Genomic DNA, 23,106 nt, shown 5'->3' with positions numbered 1-23,106 from the left:
GAGAAATGCCAGATTTTCTTAACCTTATTCTTCGAGTGTCTTAGAGAAAGTGTAGTGTATATGTATTACCTTCTCGTTATGGAATCCCTGATATTGAGGAAGCGATGTCCTTTCGAAAAGAGCAGACATATACTAATAACTAGATCAAGACATGCCACTTAAACTGTCCTAGAGTTTCCGATGCTTGCCAGAGAGTTCCAAATAACTATGATCACCGATACAAGGGAGAATTTAGAGCAAGGAGTCGGCTGCTCAATTGAATAACGTGTTAGGCGGTTTTACAACTGCTGCACTTGCTGCTTTTTATTTGGTCTTCCAGTCGGTACGTAGACTGGATTAGTGACTCTGGTTTAGTGTCTGTGCGACAAAATAGGCGTTCAAACTACACGGCAAGCTGAAAGACTCTCTAGAGAAGTTGGTGCAGGTACAGGTAGAAGTGGACAGGACACTAGAAATTCAGTATTGATCTTACAGGTTGTAGAGCCATTTTACAATTGTTCTAAGCCAGGAACCTGAAAAAAATCCGCAATTCCCTCCCAGAGATTGGGACTCCAGACCTTTCGAATACGCGATGGACATGCTTCCAGTTACTCCAAAAGGCACGCGAAGGCTGATTTCTCCGGCATACCTCTCCGGTATTAGAAAACACAGAACCTCTTGACGAAAATTTGAATTCTTTTTTCTTATTCCGGCTTTTATCATATTGTACATCTAATTTTACTACTTTTCATCTTTGTTTGCATATCTTCTCCTTTTCCGCTGCTTGAGGCTATTTTCTCGCAGGCATTTTGCATTTGAGTTTGAAAAAAATTCTTAATGAGAGGTAATTAGATAATTTGTTAAAACTATGCAAAAAATCGAAATAAAGTTACATGGTCATATAAAAAGAGATACATTATTATCTTTACTATAAATTCAATCAAATAAAGCAGAAACAGGTGACGATTAACGTTCGTAAATCATTGGATACAAATTGATTACAATATGAATTGCTTTGACATAAGCAGGGTTATAGAAAAACTTCCGGTTTACCTGATGATATTTAAAATGAAAGTAAGCAGAAGTGATAGTTATGCATATGTGATTATAACGTTATACTGTTTAATATTAGTCACACAGTGGAAAGATAACCTACACTTGGGTCATCGCGTCCCTACTGAGGCTTTCAAGAAGCGAAAAATAACTTCAAGCATGAAGACGCTCTAAAATGCCTGAGCGTCTAAATCCCTGCCCAATCAAATGCCTATTACTCGTCACTTTGAGGCTTGTTTATGAAAAAAGTGACGGAAAATGGTGCCTTCGTGAAGTATTTTAATGAAACTAGTTATCATTTTATACCATATTTTAATTTTTTTAAACGTATTAATTTTGTTTATTCGAAAATGTCTACTGTTTGTTTCCTACAACAGAATTAGTGTAGCTTTAGAACAATAGCTTTTCCCCTAAGATGATGATTACTCATTTCCCACAGTTTGACTAAAAAAAAAAAAAAAAGTACTCGCGTTTTGCTGGCTCAGGCGATAAAGTCGTCAATAATGGTATAACCGATGCCAAACGGAATATCCTTGCTAGTAGTATTTTACGCATCATTTTCAAAACAAGTCGCAGCCATTTTTATCAGATTGATTGTTTCTTTAAATGCTGGCATACAATTACATAGAATGTTTAGAAGATAGTTCAATTTTATGCCCTAAGGCCATTCGCATAATTAAGTCAATTAGGATGCAATCACACCGCTCACCCGAAGGCCAAAAATATAGAAAAAGCAAAATCAAGGGTTAAATTCATCCATTCTAACGAGAATGCATTAGCGAAGTAAAGCACTACGGTTTTACATAATTTCTGAGTAGGCTATTCGCACGAATTGAAATAATTCGTGCATTTAAACTTGTATTCCAAATTAAGATTTAACTTGAAATTAATGTCGATAATTACTGAGAGAATTAGATTTTTGTAGCGTAGTTTACGTGAGATGAGATCACTTGGGGTCACATAATACGAACCGCAGAATCAGGATGTTGAACCATGAAAGCATAGTAAGTTCTTAATGTCTTTTTACAAATTTATTGTATTTATTTACTGGCTTTTTACAAAATTTTAAACGATATTAAAATATTTATGTCTTCAAAATAAAAAAAAAAATTCTTAGAACTAACATTTGTTAAAATGTTTTATGTGTGCAGTGCATGCTGTCGTCAATAAAGTTTACTTGGCGAGATTTGCGCCGGCGAAACGGAAAATTACCAAAAAAATCACTATTTTTTAATTCAAATCGAGAAAAAAAGTTATTACATCCAGATAACCGATAAAATATTTTGCAAGAAACATCCACCACTTCTAAACGTATAAAAATAACTTCCAGATTTGATTGAAGTTAAGTTTGCTACACCTTCTTGAATGCTCTAAATCGCGGTTTCCGACGCCAGATGTTCGTGGTCATTAAAAAACTCTACATTTACATCCACTAAAAGCTTGAATAAACTCGAAAAGGGTTATGGAGTTTTATAAACTTCTACAGAGACGTGAGCCCAAGCAACAAGATTAAAAAATTCTTTGCAGTCTTTAAACTAAACTTACACAAATACTCAAACTAATTTCCGTCATCGGCGGCAACAAACTTGACCAATCACTTAGCCAGATTCCAGCTACTAGTGATCGAAGTGGCTTACGGAAAATTTATTTGTATTTATCCATGGCTAGCCGTGTTAAAATCACCCAATATGCATAACTGTCTCAATGGCACGTTCAATGATAAAAACATGCTCCACTTTTATAAGGTTTACAACGTTCTTTATGAGTTTAAATAGAAATCAAATTTTTTTTTACCAATATATGCTGCATAATACTTAATATATCATGTAAATATCTGAAATACATCCAGGGTCTATTTTGCGATTATTTCAACATTTTAAAACTTTCACATTTTTTCATTTGATTCAAAATTTTTATGAAACACTTACCCTTGCATCTCTCAAGGGAAATGCTTAGTTTGCAACTTACCTTAAAGAATTCAAAAATTCTCTCAGAAATACTGCTTGAATATTTTAGATGGATGAGAGAAAAGTTCCCGGGCAAGATGGAAAGATGTTTCGGTGAAAAAAAAAAAAAAAAAAAAAAGTTTACTGTTAGTCCCAATTGGCAAAATGACACTGAAGGTGCAGAAACTAACTTAATTTACTCTTCTGCTAAGTTTCAAATGCAAACAAATATGTCTGCTCTATTAGGCTTGGTCGCACTCAAATAACTTTTAAATTGTTCCTAATTCTACTACTATTTCATGCAGATTAACTAAAGGCACGAAAACATTAACCGGAATATAAGAAGAACATAATTCAATCATTTTTGAAGCAAAAATGCACAATTTTCCAACATAATGACAATAAAAAAATTAAGCTCATCTAGTCGAGTAATTGAGTGCGTATATATATACATATATTGGTTCGGCCGATTTGAACCAAAAAGGAAGCCATGTTATAGCAGTCATAGCAATCCTATATACAAAATTTCAACGCTCTGAGGCTACTTGTTTTTTGAGATTTGCGAGATACATACATACGCAGATACGTACGTACAGACGTCATAAAAAATCTCTTTTGAAACCATTTTAAATCCATTTTAAAATCCGTTTTGGGAAAAAGACATTTTTATTCTGTCTTTACGTACACATGCCCCGTAAAGACATCGTTTAATTGGATTCTATAATGGTCAAAATGGATATTTTCTTGAAAAGTGATAGCCGAAATGTTTCGTGATTATAAAGCTTCCTTTACTCCGTACAAGGAAGTAAGAAACTGGATCAAAGCAAGTGCATTCGTCTAATCCACTATGGCAATGCGCTCGATACCTGACATCAACGATTGCATGTTTGGTATGGCACGAACACGCGAATAACGAGAGGTATCTTTAAAATAAGTTAGTTTTTTAAACCCACTGCTTATTAAAACGACTTCCGTCACAAATGACATCAAGATTATCGTCAAATTTTAATGAAGAAAATGTTAAATACCAAACACGTTTAACTCTCATAAACAGTTTGCAGTTGCAGTATTTCCACTGTTGCTCTTAATATAACATCAAAAGCATTTTCTCTTTCTAACAACATCCACCGTGCAAACTGTAAGCTTAGAATTTTAAACCTATTAAATCACTTGTTAATGGACAAGTACAGTAGCCGAAGTGGTAATCCAGCTTAGGAACACCATTACTTGTTGCAGGCGGATAGTACGATAGCGCGGTTTAGGAGTATTGGCCTTTCAGAAACGTTTTGCGACACACTTTAATGCCTTCTAAACAACGATGGCGTTAATAGTAAAGCTCCGTTTGATTTATTTCTGCGTTAAACATCCCTTCCCCGTGGCCGAATAGCCAATATTGTACATCGACCTTAATTCACTTCCCGGCAGTTCAAACGGGCTGGCGGATGTACATGTTTTCCCCATGTTTAGAGTGAATAAGAACCAATTTCCCTTAGAAAGTCATCTACGAAGAGTACCTTGTCTTAGAGAGATAGCTCTTGCGTGCTTTGCTGTAATCAAGTAAACCAACCTTGTTTAATTAAAGTTTAAACTATCATACTACTCATTTAAAGATACGAATTGATAGGTTGGTAAGTTGATTTTTGTAAGGATGTAGAGACATTAGGTTAATTGGACGCAGAAGAAAGATAAAAAATGAGCAACGCCTTCGCCGAGAATCGAACCAGGGACCTCTGTGGAATACGCGCCCAGCGTGCAGACCACCACACTCCGAAGGCACGCTAAGAAGGCGGGAGAAATACCTGAAAAGGAAAAATCATGCGACTGCTATCTGCCTAATAGAAATAAAACTTTCGTAAAGGATTTTGTAAGGCAAACAGGCCATGAAAGCATATTATAAATTAAGAAAAGCGTTCATATCATAAATTAATATTTCATATTATAAATTAAGAAAAGCATAGAAATGCAACCAGCCGTTTGCTTCGGTTTAACCACGATTTAACCCAGTAGGGTTTTATTTATTCGGCCAGAGAACATGTATATTTCAAGTAATGGTATCTTCCCCCCCCCTCCAAAATGGATGAATGCTGAAGAAAATAAACATTTTAGCATTCATATATATTAAATAAAATGAATGAAACTTGTAAATGAATAGATGAGGGCAAATAAACATTCCACATGCATATATTCATGCATCGTTTTTACGTTTCATTCTTGACAATCGATCGTCCTTGGAGCGCCACAAACAACAATTCGAAATTTTCGACAGCAGGTAAAAGTGCTACATCAATAAATCGTTATATCTACATTTTAAACTCTATACTTTCAAGACTCAGTAGCCAATATTATTTTATCATTATGCATATCTGCATAGTAGAAAAATATATATATATATATTTAACAAATATTCTCTATTCGTAAAAAGCAAATTTAAAGTTGATAAATTTAAATGAAACTTAATGCAAATAAATATTAATTATTGTTGCGAACTAATCTACAATATGATTTAAATTGAGAACATATGTAAATCAAGTGCAAGTATCAAAATCCATGAATAAATATAAAATTAAAATTACAAATATTATTTAACCCTAAAAAATTTTATATATAAAAATGCATAAGTGAATGATTGTTGAGCAGGCAGGAGACAGACTTATCAAGGGGAAGTTGAATCCAAACCTATCTCTCAATCATTCAATTCGTGTTTCGTCATCCATGTAGACAAGGGTAAAAGTCAAAACCAAAGGTGCCACATGTGGTGAATTACTAAAAAGAAATTTAAACAAGTTGAATTTTGAGAAATTGGCAACTAAAAGACTTGAATTAAAATTAAAGCATTAATAAATAAGAGTAGAAAACCAAAGTAATTTAGAAACTCTTGCCTAAAGAAACTTCCCCGATACGAATTACGCATATAAATTAAAAAGAAATTATTTTAAATTAAATTTATCTTTACTTTTTACCTTTACTTTAATATTTTATTTATTCCTTTGAAGCATTTTTCTTTGAATGTAATCTATGTATATATAATATATGTTTTAATAATTATATATATATATATATGTATATATGTTTTAATAATCTATGTATATATAGATAAATTTTCAGAAATACTCAAGATTAAAGAATGCAAGAATTCTGATTCTGGGATATATAACGGAGATAATACGAAATAAAGTCAAACTAAAGATCGAATTCAATCAAAAAAAAACACTGTATTCCTTCTTCTTCTGTAGAGTTTATGTTTTTGAAGAGCTTTTAAACAGTTATTTTATGTTAAACTACTTTCCTATTCTCCTCATTTCCATTTTCTTGCCACAATCTAGCTGACATGATATTCATATTATGAAAAAAAGAATAGAGTGCTTAAAGGAAGGTATTAGAGGCTAGAATCAGAGGTATTAGAGGCTAGAATCTGCTGAAGGCCACGTTGTTAAATTTTTCGGCTTGCGAGTAATATACAGCGGCGTTACGTTAGCCTTCATACGTTATTGCTTGTTATGCCCACGTTAGGTCAGAGCTTGAGCCTTAGCCTCTTTGTGCAGCCGTTAAACTAACTTACTCTTAGTTTAAGGTAATCCATTATCTTTAATTTAAATCATAACTGTTATAACCATAACCATAACCATAAATTCTGTAAGCACGAGTGGTGCCATCTGTTAACTTATAAAGATTCAAATTAAAAGGGTACTTTACACTCTTTCCCTATCTCTGTGGTACTTACAAGACATAGATAAAATTCGCTTTTAGTCTTAAGTGTTCTCGTATGTTTGATGTGAAAAAAGAATACGATTCTCTATATTTCTTAAAAGCAGACTATTTGGGAAAGAAAAAATATTATATTAAGACGTGTGTTTGTTATATCCCATAGATTTTAGGTCCGTGCTCGTAACATAAAACGTTACTTAAAAATTTAATCGCTTTTTAGACTGTATATGAAATTTGCCTACTCAGAATCTTGAAAGACACTTTTTTACGTTTAAAATTCAGAATTTAACTCAATTAATTTCTGCAATTTCCTCAAAAATCTGAACTCGGAAACCACGGACATTTACTCGCAAAAGCTTACATCGTTTTTTAAGATGATAAATTTTGGATATGTGAAAGTTTTAACCCTTTCCGGCACGCTACGTTTTAAAGTTGGAGTTTTGATAAAAAAAAAAAAAAAAAGGTAGGCAGTCTAATTAGGCCTAGAAGAGTACACAAGAAAAATTTTGTGAAGATAGCACTTATCGTTTAATTCTGTGGGTGTGCCCAAAGTGGGAACACTGATTGAATAGAGCTTCGAAAAGAGTGCTGAAACGAGCATTGTTGTCAAAGAACTGACCAATGAGATGCAGAGAAACAAAGAATACAGAATCTCAGTTGTCCTAGATGATCGGTGAGCCCGGTCTGGGCACATCTAGGGTTCGCCGTTTGATTTTAGGCAAGATTTCAAGGTCAAAATTTTAAACTAATATAGAATAGGGAGATTAGCATAGAAAGTTTTTTCGAACAATTCCTTTTATACCCTAAAAAAATTTGGAAGATTTCTTTGAAAAATGAGGGTATTAAAAAACTAAACATGGCTAAAATATATGGACTGGTTTGTGTTGAGCTGCCATCTACTATAAATAAATAACGTTCAGCTTAACTTATAGTAACCTATAAATCCTTTTTCATTCAATATTTCTGTGTGTACAGAAGGAAATTTTAGGTGTGTCCAGACCGGACACACTGTGCCACAAAGGGTTAAAAGATGGTCTCATATTTTAAAGAAACAAAATGCTGCATACAATACCTTTTCCTACTTGCTTCCACGATTCTGTTCACCGTTTTCTCTCATAAATTCAATTAAATGAAGTTTTGTACAAATATATAATGACCATAACTTCTGTAGGACCTTCTGGAAGCATTTCTTGAATTTTGGGCATGCTGATTATTCAGCATCTGTAAATCCTTGTATCAAAAGAAAACCTACCTGCAAAATATAGAGAGTGAATCTGAACAAGTGGACAAAACTTTAGGGGGTGATAGAACGCAGATACACAAACAATATTCGTCATAGAATGTACGGCCGGAATTCAAAAGGCGAGCTGCTGGGTGGCATTGTAAATGGTATAAAAGAGTCAGTGCTCATGACTAACAGCACGTTCTATCGTACATTGCCGAGAGGATGGCTGGTTATACGAACTATTAAATTTCCAGGAGACGGATTGGTGGAGATGGTCTCATAGCTTGGCCACCAAGATCACCAGATCTCTCGCGTTTGGACTTTTTCCTGTGGGGCCACATGCAAACACTAATCCACGAGTGCCCCTTTGAAACCGATATGTATGTAGTCGCCAGGATCGCCGATGTTGCCGGCGGTATTCGGAAAATGCTTGCTGTCTTCGCCAATGTGCGTCATTCCCTATCCCGCAGGGGCGAAGCCTGCATTAGAGCTGAAGGAAGGTGTTTTGAGAAATTTCTTTAAGCATCTATATTAGTCACATTCCTCCTAATCTGCTTTTATAAAGACGCTTACCTTTATAAAAGATAAAATAGTACATAAAGATAAACATGTTTATCTTTATGTAACATGTTTATTAAACATGTTTACCTTTATATAACTTGTTTATATATGATAAACATGTATATCTTTATAAAAAGCAAAGAGTCCTAAAAATCAAAGAGGATTTTATATTTCTCCTGCCATTTCTCGGGCAACAACCCCTTGATGAAGATATCAACAGGAAAAGTAAAATTCTCATTAAAATACTTTTTAAGATCTTTTAAATTTTATATCACCTTTCCTGGGTTTATTCAGTTTTCCAAACAGGTATACTCACTACTTTGGTTATATTCAAGTGCTGTTCCTCAACAATATGAATTTAAATTTTTAGTATTTATTATTTAAATATAACAAAGATATACATTTTTGCTGCGAAATTCCTAGAAAGTTATTAACTTGCGTAAATTCAGGAATAAATTTTATTTTAACTGCAATAAAACATTTAAAAGTAAAACAAAATTAAATTTGTTTTTTGGAGCCTTAAAAAAAACATAGCAAGCAAAACACATTATAAAATGAATTGAAATAGGAATGATTTAAATAAATTAATTCGCAAAGAATTTTTTTATAATTTTATTAATTTGAATCAGAAAAATTAAGTAGCACTAAAATTAAATTTAAAAAAGAATGAAACAGATCGATTCCAACAAGTTCTTAATGAAAGGGACAGAAACAACTGAATAAATGTGGAGCCATTTTTCTGAAATCATGATCAAAGTGATTTCGCTTTTCATTCATATAGATAAAAATGATAAATAATTAATAATTATTTAATAAGTATAGTTTTATTTGGCATAATTGGTTTATTGAGACTACTGTAAAACACACTACGGCTATCTGCCTAAGAGAAGGAATGCCTTCGTGGAGGATTTCCTAAGGGAAACTGGCTCGTATACATGTTACACATGGGGAAAACCACGAACGCCCATGCAGCCAACCCGTTCGCGGGATTAGAACATCGGACCGAACTACCAGTGTTCAGCGACTCTACCGCTCGGCCGCTGGTGAGCTCATTTATTTGGCATAAAATTACCCTCGAAATGGCATTATTCTTAGTTAAAATCTGAATTAAAATAATTTAAATTTTGTTATACTTAAAGAAACAAAAAAATTCTCTAATTGCATTTTATATTTATTGTAAAATTGTAACTAGTTGAAACAAAATCAGTTGCAGACATGATGATAATAAAATCTCCCCCTTTGAGACAGCGAATTAAAGGTATAATTTATAACGGAGATTTCATACTTTTTAACATGTGTGTAGGAAAAGCGTTTTAAGTGGGATCAGAAGTTTCTTTCTGAAGTGAGCATTTATTCCTTTCTAAACTTTGAAACATACGACTTATTAAAATTCGACGTTACAAAACTTTGTCAATTTTTTCATTGGATTCGCGAAGTTTTCGTTTTAATTTAAAAAAAAAAATTATAACTTTAGTTCACAGAATGTATTGTAATTTCTTTTTTCCTGTGAATATTGATTTAGCTTCAAATTTGCAATTTTAAAATAAGATATTTTTAAACTGAAAAGTGATAAATATTGTGAAATACATACCTAAAAACTCACATAATTTCTTTTACCGTATCATAACTGTGTAATTAGGCATTTGACCAGGGTACAAAATACATAATATTAAAAAAATTGAAAAAATTATTATTTGTGAGCGTCTCTAGATGCTTATAATTTAGATACAAATTTTCCTAATATATGAAATGTATTTATTCTTATGAAACGTGGGTCACGATAATCATGTTCATAATCGCTAAACTCGATACAAATTTGAGAGATTGTTGTGGGTAAAAAACATTTAGAGAATTCTATCTTAAACAATTGCATTGGAAAAATTAGGATGAAGAATCAATAGGAAAAAAATTCGCTCTCTAATACCCTTGTTTTAGATATGTGTTTAAACAGTAAAGCTGCTAGCAAATGCAGAATATTAACACTAAGATAACAAAGCAATATGACAAAGAGAAAAAATCAGAGTAACCCAAATTTTACAAACATATCTGGGCTCTTTGAAAAATTATTACATTTATATTTACACTGTTTTTAGAAAATGAAATAAAATACTACAGTAGCAGCGTTGACACCTTATTACAAAAATTTATATTAATTTTTCTATTAATAATGTTATTTTTAATATAGCTTTTCTTCATATTTGTTACATATAACATATTTAATCATGTAAAGAACATCCCATCCCAATCTTAAATTTTATTTTACGTTGTTTTTTAATAATTACAAACTCTACTTGGTTTATTACGAAGATAAGTTACATAAAATTAAAACATATTTAAAACAAAACATTATCACATTAGATTAATAAATTATATATTTTGAGCTATTATTGGCAATGATATTTATGATTTTTAAATAGTAAATCATTAACAATTTTTAAAGTAACGCATTATTATATCAGTATATTCTTGAACACAGCATCATTTATCTTCGAAACACGGAGGATAAACATATAACTTCTAAAGAAAATTTGAAATTATATAAATATGTCACATTAAAGAATCACAGATTGCTGTTTTCAGCCGTTTGCTGGGAATGCTATGTCAAGATGAATTAATACTTTATTATTACCCCACTGATTATATCTTCAGCATTTTATAATGTCGATACTTAACAAAATTTTATTGTTATTACTATCATTCATATAACCTCAAGGTAGGAAGGATAGGTCACAATGATAATAATAATAATACTATTAAGATTGAGTGTCTTTAGAAAAAACATTATTATTAGTATATCAATATAATCTTACTAATAATTAAGGCAATAACTCTTATTATTTTACTATAAAAGTAATAATAATAATTATCATTATTTAATAATTATATTTAATAATTGGTATTATTATTTAGTAATAATTATTATTGTTTTTATTATGAATGCAAAATAATAATTATTATAGAACATCACCATTTAAAAATTATTATTCATATTAATATTAAATGGCGTAACTCTTCTTCTCATTATTAACTTTTACTATAAAATCATCATAATAAACATTATTATTATTAAAATTGCTATTAATATTGATATTTTTGAATGATGATGAAGTTACTGATTTAATGATAATAATAATAATAATGATTATTATTATTATTATTATTATTATCATTATTATATTATTATTATTGTAATAATGATTATTATTATTATTGTAATAATGATTATTATTATTATTATTATATTATTATTATTGTTTTAAAACAAAAAATATTGTGATGAAAATGATGAATTAATAATAACAATACTAATAATATTAATAACGATTATTATTATTATTGTTGTTATTGTTGCTGTTGTAATTATTATTGTTCTGACTGAGAGCTTTTAATAAAAATCTATCTTTGAATCTGTAATTTACGTATTAGGAGTCTTCGAATACCCTCTACTGAAAAGGAAATATTATTCTATACCTTAAAAGTTTAATGATCTCATAATATATATATATATATATATATATATATATATCGGCGTAATCCTACTGAATTATTATTATCCCAATTTAATAGGATTACAAAATTAAAGAAGATTTGAAGTCAACGTAATGTAGAACACAAAGTCGAGTAATCTAGCAATTTCGCCCCGTTTTTACTATCGCAAAAAGCAAAATGGCTGCAGATGATTTTCTTGGATCTCTTCATATTTTACAAAAATAAAAAGTCAAATATTTTTAAAATATTTCTGACTGACAAAATATTTTCTTAAACGTGCTCCAGATTAATATGTTTAGAACATACTATTAATATATTAGATCGCTTGCAGCTATGAAGTGTTTGATCACAGCAAGGTATTTGTTAGAAGATAGCTCATTAGGAAATTTATTTGTTCTTGACACATATCCCCAAAAAGCAAATAAGAGAAGAAATTCGCATATATACTAGAAGTTATCGAAGTCAGGTTCCTCAATTCCAAGTTGCCACATTCGTTCATTTAAATTGACTGTATGCGGATGTTTTAAGAATTTTTTAACCTTTAACTGGTACTTGCAAGAAAGGCTCTTGACAACTACAATTTGAAAATAAAATTATATTTTTCGAGATAAATTTCTCGAGCACATTATTAGCCGGAAACATATATATTTTTGTAATAAAATGTGATCAGTAGTCTCACTGAAAGCAACTAAGGAATCAAAATATATACAGTAATTTTTTAAATAAAATACATTAATTAAAAAAGCTAGGCTCATGCCTCAAATACAATAATACATGATTTCATGAATAAAAGTTTAATATAGATTAACAATTATTAAAATTTACTGTTAAAAGTGATTAAATGCGAATGAAAGTGGCCTGAATAGCCTAAATTATAAAGCTTTATTACAGAAGAAAAGCTTTCACAAATTCCTTTCCATCAAATGTTTTAGAATACTCTACAAGAATAATTCGTTATGTTGACGCATGCAAAAACTACCTGTTTATTCGTCTTCTTGATAGAATTCCTCAAGAAATCTGCACATTACACATGAAAAAAACCACGAACATTTATCGCAATCAGATCGTTATCCACCACCGGTTACTGATCCTGCACCGACTTTCAAGTGTTTGCTTTTCAGTCAGTCCTTACAATGTAAGGAAAACAACTTTCTGCCAGGCTTATATCCATTTTTGACCCTTTTACCGCTGCTAGATGATCATTTCTCCCTCTTCTCCAAAACTCTCAGATTTTTTAAAATTTTTTGTAGATTAATATAGAAACATATAGAAAATGTTGATAAACACATATAAAAATAGAATTTATTTTAATACTCATAAACCAAAACTAAATACTCAACAGATAAATAAAAGACATACCCCATTTTCCCCCTTGTTGAGAACCTCCGTTTAATCCCTCCTTGTGTATACAATTCACTTGTTTTTACATTTTAGATATCCATTTCTTACGTTTTTAAATTGCATTCATTTTTATCGAAGTTTGAATAAAATTTAAATTAAGTCTGATTTCATTCGCATTAGTCAAATAAATAAAAATCGGTCTTAATCTTCGTGCAAGTATTAGTTAAAATACGCTGTTAGGAGAATTATATTAACTAATTGCAATTTACTCAAGCAAAATATTCTACAATATCCGAGTCTGCAGTTTCTAGAAATGAACAGAATAATACAGCTGCTTTTCGAACATATTCTGCACTAAGTTTTAGAAATTACATCATACTAAAATTCAGACAGGGAAATATCAGTTTAACATTAAAGAATTAATAAAATACCATCAAAATCTTAGCCGCAGTGCAGAGAAGCTTTGATAATTAAAAATAATTTCCCACGGAAACCGAATGAGAAAATGTGAATTTACAGTCACCTATTTTTAACATATTAACATTAAACTCTTGTTCTCAAAAGCAACATAATGCGAAATTTTCGTTTCAAAAAACAGTTAAGTTCCATTACAGTAATAATTTATGTCATTGCAGAATTGTAGTAACAAAATATCCGCATAACAAAATCTTTTCTGAAGTATTAGGTAAAATATTTTTAAGAAGGAATATAGTTGCATGTGTAATAAGTTTAAACGAAAATTTGCAAACTTACTTACCTTATGCACTTAAGCCAAAAATGTCACAAAATATCCTAATCGTAATACTGAAAAATGTTAAAAGAGTTTATTCTAAAAATTCCCAAAAGCACCGTATATTAGGTAGAAACTCATCTACAAGTAAGTGTATTTGATAGAATCACTTCTTCATTTTTACACCCGGAAAAATTGTTCTTGGTTTATCCACACCAGATTCAATTATTTCATGATAAAAAAATGAAATAAAATTTTTATTAAAAAAAAGACCGTGAGCAGAAAGCCCAAAATATTTTTTTCTTTTTTCTTCTTTGCAATACTTCGGGACTGAGATAAGGAAGAGACCAATCAACGTTTTCTCTCACCGCCACTTGCAAAGGCGAAAGCGCGACTGACATCTAAGTCCGGGTTACCACTGCGAGAACTCACTTTGATGATGCTCTTATAATCGCTCGCCAAATAAAGCTCGCCATCTGGTCGCCAAAGATCTGTTTTCTGAATTACGGCGGCTGTAGTAGCAGCACCTGTGTGTAGAGAGTAAAAATCAGCAAGTAAAGGAATTTTTTTCATCCTCCTTTTAATGATTGTAATCTCGACAATACTTTTACGACGATGGAAGGTGAAACTCTGTTTTCAGCCGTTGATGTTGAGCGTTAGAAAGATTGTTTTTTACTTTGATGGATGTCTCGCAGTTGCTTGAATAAAGTGTCAGAAGTTTACGGACGTGAATAATGTCGTAGGTCTTTGTTGCGTTAATTTACGAACTCTCTATAAGAGTGTACGGGTGTTGTAAAAACGAACTAGAAGACAGCTAATTTTGGGTGTCAGTTAACACATGAGAAATGTCCAAACTGCTATTTCTTCTATGTAAAGCCAGCATGACTAACTATCAATAAAGAGAATCATGTATATAAATGAAAGTTTAGGAATTTCATATTCAGTTAATAAATTATAAAACCACAAAGTATATTGCTAAATTAATTAAATAAAACAAATCTTAAAAGGCTCAGATTTTAAATTACGTCCTAAACGGCGTTTTTTTTTAAGTTTTGTGTGTTACCTTAATTTATTAAATATCATGTTCTTTGCACTTAAACCATAAAATTCGGTTCAATAGCAATGTCGAAAAATAATCTTTAAATGAGCCTATCTTTAGAATTTCCGATACACAGTTCCGCGGGGGCGCTGGAGATAAATAAATAGGTTTTTTTATTTCCCCCGTAGAGTGTTGCCATTGCTCGCTTTGAAATCCTTGAGTTTTTTAATCATAAATTCGTTAAAGATTTACAAAATATGAAATCGATCATAAAACAAATTCCAAATTTCAAATTTGGTCTTCCACATGCCCATATTCATAGAAGGATTACGTCATTCAAAATTCGATGGCTCTATGTACCGTTGTTTTATAACATTGCGAGAAATAGACATACATTTATGCAGATTTTTCATTATTTAATTTCTTCAAATATATAATGCAGGACTCTAACATTTTGTGGCAACCGTTTGAAGAGTAAAACGGACATTTATAGTGATTCAGCGCAAAACTGCAAAATGATAACAATAGTCCTTCTGAGAGAAAGCCCCTTTGGACTAACAACGAATAATAATTAAATCAAAAACGGAATTAAATAAAAAATAAAAGCAATCAGTGGAAAAAAATAAAACGTTTTCGAAATTCTTTGGTTTTAGTCAAGGAGCAGCCAAAACTTTTCAATAGACACATGTTGCTAAATTACTTAAGGTCTCTGTGTTATATTAATTAGACTCGAAAATTGTTCTTACAATGTTTATTTTGGAAGTAATTTTCGTTTAAGGGCCTCGCCAAAGCATAACATGTCTTGATGATTAATTAAATAATATGTTTTCATAAATTTATTTTTGTTGCGGTTTTAAAGGGCATTAATTGATCATTTTAATTAAATTTATTTAACTGGTATTTTCTTATTTTTTATTTATTAAAAAAATTTCAAAGCCATTCAGCCGATTCAGAAACGTGACTTGTTGAACATTCTTCTACTGTTTTTTTTGAAAATGGCCAAGGAATTTTCATAAATTTGATATTTTTTGTATTATATTTGTTGCTTTTGTTCCAATTTTAATATGTGCATTTACTGTTGAACGATTAACCTCTTTCTTCATATAATTTTTTATTTAATTATTATATCTTTATTATATCTATATATATGCATATAAGAAAAATAGAAACTATATAAAAGATGCATTATAATTTAAATTAGTAACGTAAAATAATTTTCCCTCTGTATCTAAAAATAGTAATCTCACATTGCATTGCGCCATTATGACACTACTCCATCTTATAGGACTCTTACATACCTCTGATGATGTAATTGGAACTAAACACCAAGTCGCCAATAATAACTTCACAGCAGTACTAATTATCCAATCAAAATGCATTGGGAATCAAGTTTGGTTTATTTAACTACGGCAAAGCACACTAGGGCTATCTGCCTAAGGGAAGCAATGCCTTCGTGGAGGACTTTCTAAGGGAAAGTGGCTCGTATACACGTTACACATGAGGAAAACCACGAAAACGTCCATGCAGCCAGCCCGAACCTCGGACCAAAATACCAGTGTTCAGCGACTTTACCACTCGGCCGTTGGTCGGTCGCATTGAGAATCAAAACTAACTCAGTCTAACTAGTCAAAACTAACTTCATCCTAAACATAAAGCACACTTTCTGTTCCTACTGCAAATCTATCAAAAATGTAATCATATGCGCCAATTTGTTTGTAGCCGCAACATGTTTGCTGAAATAAAAAAAAGGTTTAATCTGCCTCGGCTGCCAGTTTCCTATTCACTGTGGACCGGCATTTCAGTATTCTATGCCATTCTTGCTCTGCATTCAACCTTCAATGTCAATTCAACCTTCTATGTTCTACACCAACAATATTGCAAAGTCCTTTTTTTATTACACACACGCAGCGTAAGCGTTTAGTAGTTAGAGGTTCGCACTCTGGAGCATTTCATATTTTAGTTTTTTACTTGACAATTACGCTGTTCTAATATCGTTTTGAGCATCAAACCACAATGGGAGCGATCTGCTCTCCAAAAGTTTTAAATACGCAAACATAATTTTTTTAAACAAAACACGAAGAAGGCGAAGTTAGAGAGGTAATTTATTCAAGCAGTAACTGGTGAGAAATATAATACTTTCCAAGTTGCAGACTCCTCTACAAGACGAGAATATTACACAGAAGGGATGACTTATTCCGACTCGTTGAAGTGGGACGCCATGAGCTCATGACGAAGATATTTCTGGATAGTAATTCTCCAAGGAGAGAGGCATTGATAATGGAAAAGAAGACCTTTTCGTAGTGATTACCCTACAGTTTATAAGGAAGTTTAGAAGCAATATCTATGAATTAACTTCCTAAACTTTGAAAAATATGCATGGTCGCTCTAAATGGAGTTTAAAATTCAGGAAGACAGATACCAGTTAAACAGATTATTAAAATATACGCTTTTCTGAACAACTAAAGAAATGTCATTTGGTACCGTTAATTGTAGGTTTGCATATTTTGCTTGAAGCTTTTCAGTCATTCAAATACAAGGTGATCATAAAACTCTTCCCCGGTATATAATTCTCTAGCGACTTATGAAATTTCAGATATTGTTATTTCGGTAATTTTTGTCATACGTGTACCGTTCCAACGCCACTTATAGTTTTTGCATGGGCTGAGGATTTGCGCAGGAAAACATTGACGTTACTTGAAGATATGAACACGAGATTGTAATAATTTAAAACAATAGAGATCTCACGGTTACTGTAATAGTGAAAACATTGCAAAATTGTCGACGAGCAATGCCCACTTTTTATCTACGCAAATTGATCAGCGCATGAAAGAACCATAAATGACGTTAGAACAATATACATATAACGAAAATTGCGAAATAAGAATATATGAGCTTTCATTTTGATTGGTTGAGCGGATAGGTAACTAGTGGATCATATATAGGGGAAGTATTTTTATACCCACTCTGTATTTAAATACGTACATCATAGAAACAAGCCCTTCCCGTAACACTTAAGGTTCCCCAGATTCCCAAATGGCGTTCTTATTCAAGATCGGATTCTTTTCAAATACACCCACTGCTACACCATTTTCCCAGAATCACCATTCCCAGAGGTATGGAAACCATGAATGGTGAGGAGTCTATTGAAACTGTCTCTTGCTGTCGCTCTGCCTACTCTGATGGCATAAGCCACCACCCTTCGTGACAGCATAGATTGCTGTTTCCGACGATGCCGCAGAATCGCTAATGTCAATGCGTAATATTAAGTTAAATTTTTAAAGTAGGCTACGTTGACTCCAGCTAACTTATATTTCAGCTCTTCGCTGCAACAAATGCAAAAGTCACTATTTAAATATGCAGGGTCCACGGAATATTTTCAGGTTTAAATTAAGCGACTAAATATTGAGTTGAAATTTACCATTTAATCTAAAATTAATTTGCATTCATGTAATGATCGAAAAAAGCAACAAAAATACTGAGAAGTATTAATATAAAAAGGCACTGTATGTTAAACTAAAGCGCATACAGGTCCATATAGTGTATATATTAGACCGAATGCTTTTGTTGTAAATGAAATAAACAACTTCTTAATAATACTTTGTCCGAATGTTTTATATTAAGTAATTAACGTAACCATAACTAAGTAATAGCTATGCTTTTATTCAATGTGACATCAAATTTATACTTTGAAATTGAAATGTGGACTGTAATTTTTAAGGCCAAATAGCACAAAAGGAATTTCGAAGTTATACAATTTAAACAGCTACAGATACCATACTGATTACACTGATTGAATCTTTTCAAAAACTACAATATTAAAACTGCGAGTTGAAGTCATCCATAGCATCAAATGGTATCGGGAATTCTGAGAGTTATGAGGAACAATTTCCTATTCAATACAATGATTTCCGTGACTCCATTCAGAAAATACTTGTGATATTGAAGAAATAGCTCTCAAAATTGCAACCTTAATGGAAACGATACATCATACGTTCTGACGTCATTCGAATTGCTTTCTAAAGAATTGAGCGAGAAGCCATATGCATATGAACATATGTGTATATATATCTGTATTTTCATGAAATATTTATGTACCTGTTTTTAGCATAACTTCCACTTGCAGGTAATACAAAAAAAAAAAAAAAAAAAAAAAAAAAAAAAAAAAAAATCTGAAATGTTTCAGATTTTAAATTACGTCCAAAGGGGCGTTTTTTAACATTTTGTGTGTTATCTTTCTTTATTAAATATCATGTTCCTCGAACTTAAACCATAAGATCCAGTGCAACAGCAATATCGCAAAATAGTTTTAAAACGAGCATATCTTTAGAATTTCCGATACAGAGACTCACGCGCTGGAGATAAAAATGTTTTTTCTGCACAACGTTGCCATTGCTCGCTTTGAAATCCCTGAGTTTGTTAATCAAAAATTCGTCAAAGTTTTAAAAAATAGGAAATCGATCATAAAACAAATTCCAAATTTCAAATTTGCTCTTCCACATGCTCATATTCATTGGAGGATTACGTTATTCAAAATTCGATGACTCTATGTACCGTTGTTTTATCACAATACGATAAATATACATACATTTATGCAGATTTTTCATTATTTAATTTCTTCAAATATAATGCAGGACTCAAACATTTTGTGGCAACAGTTTGAAAAGTGAACCGACATTTATGAGTCCGACGCAAAATGCCAAAACGAAACTAATAGTCCTTCGGGATTCAAATCCCTTTGGACTAAAAGAAAAAAAAACTTTTAAACTAAGAGTTAATATTGGTTTTAAGGATTAATTATGCAAAAAATTATTTCCAAGAATTTTTGAATAATTACAGATAAGTGTTAATTTACGGAATAGGTTGTTACTTTTTACGGTTAATCCGACGGCACATAATAAAAAAAACAAAGGAAGAAGAAATATTATAATTACTGATGGCAATTTACTTATATTTTCTAGCAGTGTAATAAGGAATAAGTTCATTTTATGTGTATAGGGAAAAAAAATATTTAAAAGTGTATAGGAAATAATTTCATTTTTTTACATAAATTATGTCATCAATCAAGACAAAAGTACATAAATGAACAAAAAAGTATGAAAATTGAATTATATAGGAAATGTAAAAGACTGAGAATTTAACGGTCCCATAATGTCTCTTTTAAAGTTCAATACGATTTATTAGTAGAGATTATCAATAGAGATGTCCCAGATGGAATAACTCTAAATTTTATAGAATATTCTTATATTTTATAGGAGATAAAAATACGTTTAGACTAACGTAGGGACATTATATATATTCTGTATATATAAAAAAGGGAAAAATGCATAATGAAATTATTTAAAAATATGGAATGTTTCAAATTCTCATCTCCTGAATTAAATGGTGTCCGCGGAGACCATCGCGAATGAAAACGTCGCGGAGAAAACAAAGCAATGAGAAAACATCGTGGGAGAAAATAAAGCAAATAGAAAAAATCGCAGTTCTAAAACATCGTGGTACAAAATACAAAATATCGGAAATAAAGCGGTTCAGAAACTTCACAGTTTAAAAACTTCGTGTTTTAAAAAAGTTTGAAAAGTCTAAAGTTTAAAAAATCGTGGGAAAAAATAAAGCACCTACAAATTATCGCATGAGGATAACATCGCAGACATGTGTTTTTCAGGCTTTAATAATTGTGAAAAGATACTTACTTCTAATGATTTGTGAGCGCGAGATGGAAAGAACGATATATTTTACTTCCATACATTTTAATTAACTAATAAATATTTGCTGAAAATGTAAAATGTAAACTTAAGCACAGGAAATTAATGCGACTTATAGCACTTAAAAGAATTTTAAACTGACATAGTTAACTAACAATGATCATTAATAAATTATTTTTATGAAGTTTTACTGGTAATTTTTCATTAAAAATATAATCTAAAAATGATTAGAAAAAGGAAGATAAGTAACTGCATGCCCTTATCTATAAAAAAATTGCTAATTATGAGATTATTTTCTTGACTTTTGTTAATCAGATGCTCTTATAGTGAAAAGTATTTCTTTTTTGTTTAAATTTCTTTTTTATAAATTTATTAGTTAATAAAAATTATTCTTCTTTTTATCTTGTGCTCACAAATGAATGTGCAAATATCCGTTTACAAATATTAAAGCCTGAAAAACGCATGATTCGTAGGTACTTTATTTTTTACTACAATATTTTCGACGACGATATTTTTAAACCGTGCAGTTTTTGAATCGCTTTATTTTCGACGACGATATTTTTAAACTGTGAAGTTTTTGAATCGCTTTATTTTCGACGACGATATTTTTAAACTGTGAAGTTTTTGAATCGCTTTATTTTCGACGACGATATTTTGTACCACGATGTTTTCTCTTGGCTTTATTTTCTCCCACGAAGTTTTTTGGAGGTTTTCGGCTGTAACCGAATTAAATATTTTTAAGCAAATAAATCCTATTAAATTAAAAAGAAATAATAGTCATAAGAATTGCATCTATTGCTTTTAAATATCTTACATTGTTAATTGATACCAGACAAATTAAATCTGAATATTATGTTACCGTTTGCAAAATGGCAATAAACTGGAATGGAAAGTGAAAAAATACATTAAAATAAAACGCAAAATTGTGTTTTGAGACTAATACTCTTTTCGAGATAAAACCAGTTGAAAACAATGGAAGAATAAACATAATAATGCAAAAGAAAATAAAAGTCTGTTAAAAAACAACTTTTGCTATTTTAATTTTTTTTTTCAAATTTACATAGACAATTTTCTTATAAGTTAATGGTTGAGAGTAACTTTTCCATTGTTCATTAACAGAAAATTAAGGACAATACTTTATAAATAAAGAAAGAAAAAGATAATTACTAGCGGAAAAAGAAATTATAAACAATATTTTAAAGAAAGTTTTTTTCTTTTTTTATTTTATATAGACAATTTTGTTTTGTGACAGTTTGACTGATTGTGACATTAAAGTTTTCATTATTTTACAATAAAAACTAATCGTTTTCAGAGAGGATCCGATAAGTAACAAACAGCCCTGTGTTTGGAGTAAGTTTTATTCAAGACTCTATCGATTTTGAGGTTAAGTAGCTACAGATCATCTATTAACTTAAAGTTTCAATTGTCGTTCCTATTTCTTCCAAATGATGTCGCTACGTTCTAGTCCGCTGTACTCCTTTTGGATATAAGCACAACTGTGGCTTTTCCTTCGTTCCAGGTTTCGTTGCTCCTGATGAAGGAAGACCCGTAGTTGTGCGCTCTCGAAATCGATAGAGTTTTGACTGAAATCTACGCCGTTCATATAGTTATCGCTTTGCCTAATTTTATGCTTCGCAATCATAATAAAATAATTGTATAAAAATATTTTTATGAAATTTAATAATTTGAAGAAATAATTTAATATATTTCTAGTATATTCAACCCTTGTGCATGATTTCATTTGTATTTTAGAATTTCTTATTATCTTGCCGTATTTTAGTAAATACAATAAATACTTGCCAAACAAGAAGGTTACGCCCTATCAATGCAATGTGCGTACTGCAAAATCAAGTTCCGCATAGTTAACTCTAATAATTATAATGATCGTTAATGGAAAGAGTTTCTATTACTGCCTACACAGTACGTGACACAATTATTAAAAAAAAGTATTATGGACAATGACTAACGAAACTCTTTAAAAGTTTTGCGGTAAAGAGCACGGAAAGTTTTCAGCGTCTATCACAAAACGTCTTCTTTCTTTATTTGGGTCAATCTCCATAGCAAAATCAGACAATTCCTGTGCCTTTTTCAATAATTCGTTTTATTTCTTGTAAGTTAAATACGCTTTATCTTCGTATTCATTATCACCGCTTTCACTCTATGCTGGTGTTATGAGATCATTCAATTCTTCATTCGCGGTGTCTGCATTAATTCTTTCTTGTCTCCTTTCATCTTTCACCTGTCCTCGAAAATTCTTCGTCGCCAGTTGCTTTTGCAAATTGTATAATTTCTTTTTTAACATACTCAGCCATTTGAAAGCATAAAGTGTCAAATAC

At 31.1% G+C, this 23,106-nt stretch overlaps 1 long non-coding RNA gene across 1 annotated transcript in view; it reads right to left on the bottom strand.

The window, feature by feature from the left end:
• Positions 1 to 14,410, bottom strand: part of LOC146998176 (uncharacterized) — a 970,620-nt gene extending 956,210 nt beyond the window's left edge. The window contains exon 1 of the long non-coding RNA XR_015040030.1: positions 14,057 to 14,410. This is a non-coding gene — a long non-coding RNA (uncharacterized LOC146998176). The remainder of the gene's footprint in view (positions 1 to 14,056) is intronic.
• Positions 14,411 to 23,106: the final 8,696 nt, after the last annotated feature.

The sequence above is a fragment of the Stegodyphus dumicola genome, chromosome 3, assembly GCF_044657685.1.
Source record: "Stegodyphus dumicola isolate Sdum_Otavi_A_Nest chromosome 3, ASM4465768v1".
NCBI classification, from domain to species: Eukaryota; Metazoa; Arthropoda; class Arachnida; order Araneae; family Eresidae; genus Stegodyphus; species Stegodyphus dumicola.
The sequence above is the reverse complement of the archived record's forward strand: the minus strand, read 5'-3'. Positions and strand labels throughout refer to the sequence as shown.